We start from the raw sequence: 12,506 nt of genomic DNA, 5'->3' as shown, positions 1-12,506 counted from the left end.
AGCTGCCATTTTTCTGACCATTCCTGAAGTCTATCTAGGTCTCTCTGAAGAAGCTCAGCTTGACAGTGATCATTAACTACTCTCCCAATTTTAACATCATCTGCAAATTTAGACATCACGCCCTCTATCCCTTCATCAATGTCGTTTATGAAAATTAAAAACAACAGTGGTCCTAATACTGATCCTTGGGGAACCCCACTTCTTACATCAACCCAATCTGAGGAATAGCCATTTATCACAACCCTCTGCCTCCTGCCCTGAAGCCATCCTTCTATCCATCTAAGGATTTTCCCAGTGATTCCAACCTGTTCCAGCTTATAAAGCAACCGCTCATGTGGGACTGAGTCAAAAGCTTTGCTGAAATCTAAATAAACAATGTCGAAATTATTCCCTAAATCCAGCTCGTGAGTGACCCTTTCGAAATAGCGAACCAGATTTGTTAAACATGATTTTCCCTTTACAAAACCATGCTGAGTATCATTGAGAATTTCAATTCGATCCAAATGATCCTGAATTCCACCCTTGATCATTGCCTCCATGATTTTCCCTACTACTGAAGTCAGACTGACAGGTCGATAATTTCCAACTTCACTTTTAGAGCCACCCTTATGTATGGAAGATACATTTGCACTTTTCCAATCCAAGGGAATCTCCCCAGAGTCTAATGATGCTCGCATAATTAGCCTCAATGGTTCAATGCACTCGCTTGCCGCCTCTCTTAAGATTATAGGGTATATTCCATCAACTCCAGGAGCTTTACTGGTCTGTAGGCTCGATAGTTTTTTCATTAAATAATCTTGCGAAATTTCAATATCATTAATTACATATTTTTTAACTTCGCTCTCACAATTTCCCTTTGCCACAAAAGGCTTTTCATTTGTAAATATCGATGCAAAATAACTGTTGAGTTCATCTGCAACGGCAGCTGGTGTATTTATTACTATCCCCTTTCCTTTACGTAAAGGTCCGATCTGGTTTGTCCTGCTCTTCTTGGCATTTATATATGTGAAGAATTCTTTATCCCCCCTCTTTGCTCTGTTTGCTAGTGATTTCTCATAAACTGCCTTTGCCTGTCGAACCTTTTCTGTGGCTCTATTACAGATCACCTTGTAGCTGTTATAGGCTTCAGTACTTTTTATTGTTCTGTAACCTTTCCATGCCACCTTTTTCTGCTCAAGTAATGCGGCAACTTCACTAGTCATCCAGCTTGGAATCCTCGTCGTGGAGTATTTTTTTAATGGTATATACGCATTCAAGGCATCTGTGATTAATGTTTTAAAAGCGTACCACAGTTCAATTGTATTCATTCTCTGCGCGATATCTCCCCAGGTAATAGAGGCCATGTAGTACCTTAAGGCATCGTAATTTCCTTTTCTGAAATTAAAACCCATTCCTTTGCCTTTTACTTCTGCTACCTCTCTCGTCATCATCCACCGTAGAACTCCGTGATCACTTCCTGCTACTGGTTCCTCTACTGTCAGTCCTGTTATGTCATCCGATTCATGGGTGATGATGAGGTCTAGGATATTCTTTTCTCTAGTACTTTCCCTGACATGTTGATACAAATAACAGTCATCTAGTTGATTTAAAAATTTTGTTCCCCATGTCGAGTTTCCTTCCCATTTATTCCAATCAATTAGAGGCAAATTGAAATCACCCATAATAAGGCATTGACGCTTACTTGCCCATTCCATTTGCATGTAGAGGCTTTTGTCATAATCTTCACAATCACCTGGTCTGTAGATTACTCCTACTCGCATTATACCTTTGTTTCCAACTATCTCACACCATACAGACTCTATACTAGCATGTGAAACGTCTGAATCCGGGAAAGCTATCGTCGCACTCAGGCTGCTTCTGATAAGAAGCATTACCCCACCACCCCTTCTATCTAACCTATCCTTCCTAAATACATTATACAAGCCGTACTGAAACTCATCATCCCCAATTTCAGGGTGGCACCACGTCTCTGTAAGCCCTATTATGTCCGCGTTACTTGTTTTAACCAGCAGTTCGAATTCGCTCATTTTATTGACGACACTTCTAACGTTACTGTATAAACAATTAAGATTTACTGTTCTTGTATATTTAACAACCCTAACACAACCCTTGAAGTTTTTTAGGCTCTCTTCCCTGATATTAGCTACCCGCTCACGTGAAACGTCTTTGCCCCCAGAACATCTAGATAATACGTCCAGTTGGGGTAACAGATAAGAACCCTTAAGGTATGTGCAAGAGTTACATTGACCAATATTATCAGATAAACGCGTGTCAGTATTACCCACATCCCCCCTAACTAGCAGTTTCCCTGAACCTTTAAGGTATCCTCAATAATACTGGCAAAAACTTTTGCACCACCTTTGTTTAAGTGTATCCCGTCTCTACAAAACAAATTCCTTCTACCTACAAGTGTGGGCCATGCTGATAGAAATTTACCCCCTAAAGCCTTGCAGATTCCTTCAAGTCTTGAGTTAATCCACAAGGCTCTTAACATATAATCCCTCCTATCGTGTCTGGGCAGAATTGCAGACACATAGACATTATGGCCTAGCTCGCGACATTTCCTCAGCATGGTCCTGTATTTTTCCAACAAATCGTCAGATCGTGTACGTTTAATGTCATTTGTCCCCACATGAATAATAATATTTTCTTTACCCCCTTTAAAATCTGACAGTCTGTTGGTGACATCATCAATAGTTGCTCCCGGCAGACATACCCTGGTTCTGCTCCACCTATCTTTATTACAAAAAATATTCCCCGTTTCCCTGACAATGGAGTCTCCTAATAAAACAATGTTCTTTTTAACCAGAGTAGTTTGCACTTGGTTTTTCTGTTTTGAGGCTCGAATCGGGTGTGCATCACTTGGTAGATTGCTGGAGTTTTGAGTCCCTGACGAGCTCCCAGATGCATTATTTTCGAGGGCAAGCACTCGTTTTTTCAGGGACTCAAATTGTTCCATCAGTGCACCAAATTGTAATTTAAGATCGGTGCACTCCTTACATCGATCACAAAGAAAAGAATCCCCAGGTGAGGTAGGATTAGTCACCAGGTCGACCTTGGAAAACATTCCACAGGTTCCACAACGGATTAAATCATGACTCACCCGTAAATCGCCATCTGGTATTTCCGTGTGAGTCACGATACCCCGTGACGTGTTTAAGGCAGATCTCGTAACTACCATTATAAAATTAAATAAATATCAATGAAAGTAACTTTAAAAAATTATATCTATAATATTATTAAAATCAAACAGTTACAGGAAAACCTATAACAAAATAATCCAACAATATCTAAATAAATCAAATATTTAAAAGCACTATCCAAAAGTAAACCACTTAACTGAGGAGCCCTGTCTAAGCGCGTCCGCTCACCTCGAATGCCAACCTTATATGATGCCAACCTTTACTTGCAGATGGAATGGGTTGGTTGGTTGTTGTTGAGTTTTTTTGGCGCAAAAGCAACTTTGGCCATATTGCGCCTATCTATTAATGTTTAGTGACAAAGACATTTATATTTCTTAAAAATGATTTATATCTGGTCAAAATATCCTATTAATTTTAAATATTTAAATGTATTTTCAATGTTGGAGTTATCGCCTAGGATTTGTGATAGGGTTAGAGAATCTTGGAAATTTATAGGGAGATGGAAGGCTGATTGTCGCGCCATGTGGTATTGTGGACATTCTATAAGGAAATGTTTTACAATGAGTTGACAAGAACAGTGAGGGCATTCTGGAGGATTTGCTTTGGTGAGTAAATAATTGTGCGTAAGGTGTGTATGTCCAATGCGTAATCTGGATATAATGACTTCTTCATGCCGATTCTTGCGAAGACTCGATTTCCATGGCTGTAGCTCATGTTTTATTTGAAACAGTTTATTGTTTAATTCATTTTGCCACGTTTGTGACCACTGATTGTGGAGAAACTGTTTTATGATTGGTCTGTAATCGGTATATGGAACTTTGCAAAACCTTTGGTTTGCGTTTGTAGGATTCTTTGCTGCTCGATCAGCTCTTTCATTACCTTCAATGCCTGTATGTCCTGGGATCCAACAGAATTTTACTTGCCTCATTTTGCTTTTAAGTTTCACAAGGTGAGCTTGTATCTGACAGAGAAAGGGATGTGATGGAGTCTGTCTTTGTTGGAGAGCTTGTATTGCACTCAATGAATCTGTGTAGATGAGATGTTTTAGAAGAGGGGAAGAATCTATGTATTTTAAGGCCATTTGTAGGGCGAATAGTTCAGCGGAATAGCTACTGCATTGATTTGGAAGTTGTTGTGAGAGAACAGTGTGTGGAAGTACCACTGCAGCACCAACTTTGGTGTCTGTTTTAGAGCCGTCTGTATATATATGAAGGTATTCCGAGAACTGTGATGCGTGGGCTGCATGCATCTGTTTATGTTGACATTTGCAAGAGTGCTTTTTCCCCATTGTTGAAAATAAGTGTCACAGTTTGGCGTGAAAGTGTGCCATGGTGGAATACTAATGCTGTTATCCTCATGTACATTTTCAAAGTTTAGGCCCCATTTTGAAATTGTTTCTTTTAGTCGTATTCCGGCTGGTTTATTTACTGTGGGTTTATTGCTGTAGAGGATTTCCCACTGTGGATTGAAAAGATAGTGCCAAGTAGGATGGAGACTTCGGATTTTAATTGCATAGTTTAATAGCAGCATTTGCCTCTGGAGATATAATGAGGGCTCATGAGTCTCTGTATATAAGCTTTGTACTGGTGATGTTCTGTATGCACCTAAAGAGATTCGTAAGGCACTATGATGTATGGAATCGAGCCATTTGATGACACTTGGTCTACATGAACTGTACACAGGGGCTCCATAGTCTAGTCTTGATCTGATTATAGCATGGTATAGGTGAAGAAGTGTGAACCGATCGGCTCCCCACTTCATTGCAGAAAGAACTCTGAGAATATTTAGTTTTTTTTGACAGGTTGTTCGGAGGTATTTGATGTGTTCCAAAAAGTTAAGTTTTTTGTCAAGAATCAGGCCAAGGAAACGTATACTATTTGCTATAGGTATCAGCTGGTTTTCTAGTTTTATTTCTGGATCTAGATGCATTTTTCGTTTTCTGCAGAAGTGTACAGCTATTGTTTTTTGTTCTGATAATCTGTAGCCATTGTTTTTAGTCCACAGTTCTATTTTGTTCACTGCGCTTTGTAATTGTCTTTCTATCATGTTCATGTTTTGTGAATGGCACGAGATAGTAATATCATCGGCATAAAGGAATGTTTCAACTGTTTTTGGCAGGTCTTTTATAATAGAGTTTATTTTGATGACAAATAAGGTTGCACTCAGCACTGAGCCTTGGGGTACTCCTTCTTCCTGTGTGTACATTTTTGACAGATTGTTTTGGTATTTTACCTGGAAGGTTCTAACTTTCAGAAAATTTTTTACCAAGAGTGGTAAGTTTCCTCGCAAACCGATATTGTGGAGATCTTTAAGAATGCCGTATCGCCAGGTAGTATCAAAGGCCTTTTCTATATCAAGACTGATCATTATTAGATGCTCATTCCTTAGAAAAGCATTTCAGATATTTGCTTCTGCTTTTATCATGGGGTCCAGAGATGATCTGTTTTTACGAAATCCGTATTGAGTTATGTTAAGTACGTTATATGTTTCCAGAAACCAGGTTAATCTGCTGTTCACCATTTTTTCGAGGATTTTCCCAAGGCAACTTGTTAGCGCTATTGGTCGATAATGGTGCAGCAGGACTTGATGGAGTGAACTCCATCAAGTCCTGCTGCACTTTTCCTAGACTTAGCCAGAGCTTTCTCTAATTCTTCTATGTTGAAAGGTTGGTTATATGGGAGTTGTTGGTTGGTTTTAAAATTTAGTCTGTATTTTTCAGCTACAGTTTTAGTTTTCTGAAAAGATGGAGTATATGCCGATACTGCTGATATATTTGCAAAAGTAGTTGCCAGTAAGTTAGCGATTTCCTTGGTGTTGGTTATCTCCTGTCCATTCCAGATTATTAGTGGAGTTGGAACTGAAAGAAATTTCCCATTTAGTTTTCTGATTTTGTTCCATATGACACGGGTATCTGTATTTTTGTTAATTGTGGAGGCGAAACGTATCCATGATTCCTTTCTACTTTTACGCTGGAGATATCTAGCTTTGGCTCCGGCTTTTTTAAAATTTATGAGATTGATGAAAATGGGATATTTTCGGAAGAGATTCCAAGCTTTGTTCTTCTCTCTTTTGGCTATACTGCATTCTTCAGTCCACCATGCTGTGTTATGTTTATGGCATTTTCCAGATGACCGAGGAACTGTAGCTTCAGCTGCTATTAAAATTTGGTTTGTGACATGAGCTGTAGCATTGTCTATGGGCTGAGTGGTGATTATTTGTTCATCTATTGCTGCAATTGTTTTATATTTAGTCCAGTCAGCTTTATGGAATCCCCATCTTTTTTGGCCATCGTGATGCGCAACATCATTTGTTAGTATTTTGCAGATCACAGGAAAATGGTCACTATTCAGTGGATTCTTCAATATTGCCCATTCAATCAATGGGTATAGGACAGGTGAACATATGGATACATCAATTGCAGAAGCTGTTCCAGTGGGCAAATGGATGTATGTCTCAGTACCAGTATTAAGGAGAGAGCGATTTTGCTCTTCCAGTAATTTCTCAATCAATTTACCACGTTTGTCTTGATGACGGGATCCCCACATGGGATGGTGACTATTTAAATCTCCCATAATACAGACCGTAGGTGGAAGCTGGGCTACTAACGCTTCCAAATCTGAAAATGAAAATTCTTGATTTGGTGCAAGGTAGAGTGAGACCAGTGAGAAAGTAAAATGTATTGAGACTCGAACTGCAACTGCTTCCAAAAGAGTTTGTAGTTGGAGGCGTTTACACGGAATTTTGGAATCAATTAAGATTGCAACTCCACCATGAGCTCCTCCGGAAAATCTTCTGTCTTGTCTATAGGTACCGTAGTGGTTTACTGCTGCATTTATTTGTGGTGTGAGGTTAGTTTCTTGATGGCAGACGACTACCGGGTGATATTTATCAACTAGATTGCGAATGTCATCCAGGTTGCTGCGAAAACCTCGACAATTCCACTGTATTATTGTGCGCATTATATTGGCTTTGTATTTGTATTTGTCTCGGACTTTTTACGAGTGGGGGTCTGCTTGGATCGCTCAGGCTTTTTCTCTTTTCTGGGGAAGATTGGGCGAACTTCCATCTCTTCCTCAGCATGTATCTCTAAGATTGGTTCTTCTGGGGCTTCTTTTTCACATGTATCCATATGATCATGGGCAGGGGGTTTGTCATCTTTATCTATGTTTTTAGAATTCGTGATTGGCCGTGACATAGACGGCATTGTTGGTGGAATTGTAACAGGTGTATTTATGGCTTGATTAGAAGTTGAGGTTGAAGATGATATTGCTGATGGAGCTAGGATTGAGCGAGCCCAATCAGAAATAGAGATGTTTGGTGGGACTGTAACGTTGGTTTGAACTGAAGTGGTAACAGCAGTTATCTGTTTATGCTGTTGGACAGTTGCTGCATATGAGCGTGTTATTGTAATTGGTGATATTTGTTTCTTTGCCTCAGGGTAGGAAACTTTGTGCTCGGTTTTATACTTCTGAATCATTTTTTCTTTTTTCCATGTTTCACAGTCTTTGGAGTAAGCGGAATGGTTGCCTCTGCAGTTTGGACACTGCAAGGTTTGTGCAGAACATTCGGTATGGATATGGTCTTTAGATCCACATGAAGCACATACAGCAGTCCCTCGACATACTGTCTGTGAATGCCCAAATTTTTGACATTTATAACATCTGATTGGGTTCGGTATATACGGTCGGACATGGCAGTTCAAGTATCCGGCTTTTACAGATGTTGGTGGATTTGGCAAGTTGAAAGTTAGTATAATGTTTCTGGTTGGAAGTAGTGAACCATCCTTTTTGATTAGTATTCTTTTTACCTGAATAACATTTTGTTCTGAGAGTTCTTGTTTAATTTCTTCCTCGGATACATGTAGGAGATCCCATTCTGTTACAACTCCTTTTGAGTAATTTAAGGTGGCATGAGGTGACACTTCTATGGGAGTTCCTCCAAGTGTTTTCAATTTAAGTAGCTTGTCAGAATGTTTGGATTGTGTTGTTTCAACAAGCAGATCACCTGATTTTAGTCTGCGAACCATTTTTGGTGAGCCAGCGACATTCTCTAAACTTTTCTGGATCAGAAAAGGAGAAAGTTTGCTGACTGGCTGGTCAGTCAAAGAATGTATTAAGAGGAAATGAGGCCAGACATTCTGGTCTGTATCCTTCTTTTGTCTCTTAGCAAAGGAAGGGGTATAATCTTCCTGCTCTCTAGAATGTGATGGGGCATTGATCCCGCAAGAGTCAGTATTGGTATAGTCCATCTTTGCTCCTTTTAGCCCTTGGCAGAGAGACTTTTCTGCCAAGATTTCCGGCCCCACCACGGGGAGGCAGGAGCAGTGCCTGGTGTGACCAAGCAAAGATTAGTAGGTATTAGTAATATACTATGAGAAAAAAGAAAGGTGGCTTTCCTTCCTTGCTCTGTACAGGGACTTTTGTTACGAGAGCTGTTATAAAATGAATAGATTTTTTAACGATAAGAACAAAAAGGAACTGTAAATCGCTTTCTGGAAATCACACTGGAAGTACTGAGAGATCGCTTAGTCACAATCGCTTGGCACCCGGGGCCGATGGAATGGGCAAGCAAGGGTAATGTCTTCTTATGGGTGACTTTAATCTGCCCCAGATTGATTGGAATAAGCGGGAGGGAAACTAAACATGGGAGAAAAACTTTTTTTAAATAAACTAGATGATTATTTGTACCTGCATGTTAGAGAAAGTACTAAGGGTAAGAATATTCTTGACCTCATTGTTACTAACAAATCAGATGACGTCATAGGACCTAAAGTACAGCAGCCACTGTCAAGAAGTGAACATGCAATCGTCAGTCAGAAGATGAAGACAGATATTGCAGTAGTTAAAGGTAAAAGCATGGGTTTTAACTTCAGAAGAGGGAACTTTTGAAAGTTTAAGGCGCTATATGGCATTTGTGAATTGGGCAGATTGCCAAAGGATGGTGAATACATTTCAATTATGGAATACTTTTAAAGCAAAAATCACAGAAGCCATGAACACATACATACCTTTAAGAAAATACTGCAGGAGGATGCAGAAATGGACGACTGCAGAGCTGGCTGGTCAAATAGAGCAGAAAAAGATAGCATGAGACAGTTACAAACTGATATGTAATAGTACCACAAATAAGGTCAGGGAGGCCAAAGCTGCATATGAGAAAGCATTAGCTAAGAGAGCAAAGAATGGAGACAAGGAATCTTTCATGTATGGGAATACAAAGAAGAAAAAAAAAACAAAGAATAAAGTTAATCAGATCGGACCCTTGTGCACTAATTGTGGGAAAGTCTTAGATAACCCAGCTGATATTGCAGAGGAACTGAATAGGTACATTGCATTAGTCTTTACTGACAAAAGACCCTTCATGCTGAGAAGAGGCTGTGCGAGTGAGGCTGAACCATACAAAATTAGCGATGTGGTAATTACCGATGACTGTTTATTAGAAAAACATTTGAGCATAAAGGCAGGTTACACTACTGAAATTGATAGCATATACTCTGTAGTTTTGAGGGAGAGTGCAAGGGACTGCACTGAATCATTGAGGTTAATTATGAGGGCATCTTTCAACTCAAGGGAGATTCCTTTGGATTCGAGAAGTGCTAAATGTATTGCCAATACACAAAAGCAGTTCTAAGAGTGAAGATGGTAACTACAGACCAGTTAGTCTGACTTCAATAGTAGGAAAAATGAGGCAATGATTAAGAGTGCAATCCAGAGACATTTAGCATTAGTAGAGGCATATGATGCAAGAAAGCAAGCTTATATAGCATCAGCCAAATAAATAAACAAAAAAAAAAAAAAAACACTTCCCATTTCAACTATCCATTCACTCCAAATGCTTGCCTAGTTCTGCCTTGAACTTATTTAAGCTGTCGACCTCCAACTATGACAGATGGAAGTTTGTGGATGTTGACAACTTAAATAAGTTCAAGGCAGAACAAGACAATGCTTGTCTTGTTCAAGGCAGAACATGGCTTTGTTAAAGGAAAATTATGCTTAACTAACTTAGTAGGCTATTTAGACACAGTTACTCATGAACTGAATTTAGGAAACAATTTCAACAGTTTATCTGGATTTTAGCAAAAAATTTGACTCTGTCCCTCACGAGAGGATATTATATAAGCTTGAACAGGTCGGGACTACTAGTAAGATTCTAAGATGGATTGCAGGGCAGACGGCAGAGGACTGTGATTTATGGGCATTCTTCAGATTGGTGCAATGTCAGGAGTGGGGTCCCTCAAGGAACAGTTCTTGGACCACTGTTGTTTCTCATTTTCATAAATGACATTGACAAAGGGAGAGAAAGCGTGATGTCAAAATTTGCAGATGATATAAAGATTGGCAGAGTCGTTAATGATCAGTGTCAAGCAGCACTCCTTCGGGATGGCTTGAACAGACTTCAAAGATGGTCAGAGAAGTGGCAGATATGTTTTGATGCTGCAAAATGCAATTTCTTACAATTAGGGCATAGCAACCCACAAATAAGCTATACACTTGGTGGGATTGAATTAAAAATGGAGGAGGAACGAGATCTGGGAGTTACAATATTGGCAGAAATTAAGTGTTCTGAACAGCGAAACAGGCAGTCAGGAAAGCCCATGGTGTTCTATCAATGATTTATTGATAGAACACCATGTCATCCTGTAGAGCTAGGCAGATCATAATCCCACTGTATAAGGCAATTGTACGATCACATTTGGAATACTGTGTTCAAGTATGGAGACTTCATCTGAAAAAAGGCATTGAGCTCCTTGAAAGGGTCCAAAGACAGGCAACTCGAATAAAGAGCTCTGCAGAAGGACAACTGTAAGGAAAGATTCCGATTATGTGGGCTACAGAGCTTGGCAACCAGGCATCTCAGAGTTGACCTGATTCAAGTTTACTAGACTCTGAGAGAGATTAGTAAAATGAATGATGGCAGAATTCTCACTGTTATAAAGAATTCCAGAACTAGGGGGTCATAAATTCAAATTACAGGGGTTGAAGATTAGATTAGATTGCTGGAGGTTTTCTTTTAGCCAGTGAGTCATTTATTGCTGGAACAAATTGCCCTTGCAGGTAGTTGAGACTGACAGTTTGAATAAATTCAAAGTTCAACTAGACATTTACCTGTGTGAGGAGGGAAGCATATTATTTGCATTTTCTTATCTACTTTTTTTTTTTTTTGTCAGTGCAGTAAAAGCCTGTGGCTTTCTGCAATATATGGTGAATACTATTATTACACTGATTCACAGTGTATTGATTGCAAGCAGTGTATTGATTGCAAATTACGAGAGAATTTGAGTCAATGAAGAAACAGGTGCTTGTCCTATGAACAAATGTAACTGGGAGCCTGTCAGGGAGCTTGTCAAGTGATGATCCCCTAATTCGGGTCCTAGAAGAGAATAGTCAAGTGCAAACTGCTCTTGTTAAAGGTAATCTAATTTTATTGGGAGACTACTGTCAGGAAAATTAGCAACTTTTTGTAATTAAAATAAGTGGACCAGAACCAGGGTGTGTTTGCTGAGAGCAATAATTAATGATGTTACCAACAGCATGTCAGATTTTAAGTGCGTAAATAGAGCATTATTATTCATGCAGGGACTGACGATATTAAATAAACAAGACCTGACCATTTGTTGGATAAATATAGGACCATGCTGAAAAATTGCCACGAGTTGGATCAGAACATGTTATGTGTCTACAATTCTACCAAGACATGATAGAATGGATTAAAGGCTGAAAGCCAGGTGGATTAACTCAAGACTTGAGGGAGTCTGCAAGGCTCTCGGGTGGATTTTTATCAGCACAGCCAATACTCGTAGATAGAAGAAATCTTTTTTATAGCAACAGTATTCACTTGAATAAAGGTGGAGCGAAGGAATTTTGCCAGTATCTTTGAGGATACCCTAAGAGTTCAGAAAAACTGCTAGTGGGGGGGGGGGGGGTAATAAAGATCTGTGTTTATCTGATAATATGGTCAAAGTAATGCTTGCACTCACCTCAAGAATTCTTGTCTGTTGCTGCAACAGCCAATGTTGGCAAAATGTTCTGAGGGCAGCAACATTTCAAATGAGTGGGCAGATAAATCTAGGGAAACATGCCTAAATAATTTCAAGGGGTGTGTCAGGGTAGTCAAGTAGTAATGTCAGGAGCACTGTCAATGTATTGTTCAATGTATTAAACACTGAATTGTTAACATTAACAATAGGATATTTCAGAGACTGCTGGAAGTCATTGCGGTACAAGTAAACACATGGGTTGTGTTAGGGTAGCTAAGAATAGAAACAGGTGCATGTATACTTGCGTGTACACCAATGCTAGGAGTTTAGTAAATAAATTTGATGAATTTGAGGTATTGCTCAAAACATCAAAGGCAGATATTGTT

General features: G+C 39.4%; 1 protein-coding gene across 4 annotated transcripts in view; it reads right to left on the bottom strand.

Moving 5' to 3' along the window:
• SPoCk (secretory pathway calcium atpase) overlaps positions 1-12,506 on the bottom strand; it is a 461,326-nt gene that overhangs the window by 235,399 nt on the left and 213,421 nt on the right. The gene's annotated exons all lie outside the window — the stretch shown is intronic.

Source organism: Mastigoproctus giganteus, chromosome 7, assembly GCF_048544385.1.
Source record: "Mastigoproctus giganteus isolate SK-2022 chromosome 7, ASM4854438v1, whole genome shotgun sequence".
NCBI lineage: Eukaryota > Metazoa > Arthropoda > Arachnida > Uropygi > Thelyphonidae > Mastigoproctus > Mastigoproctus giganteus.
This window is presented reverse-complemented; position numbering and strand designations above follow the sequence as displayed.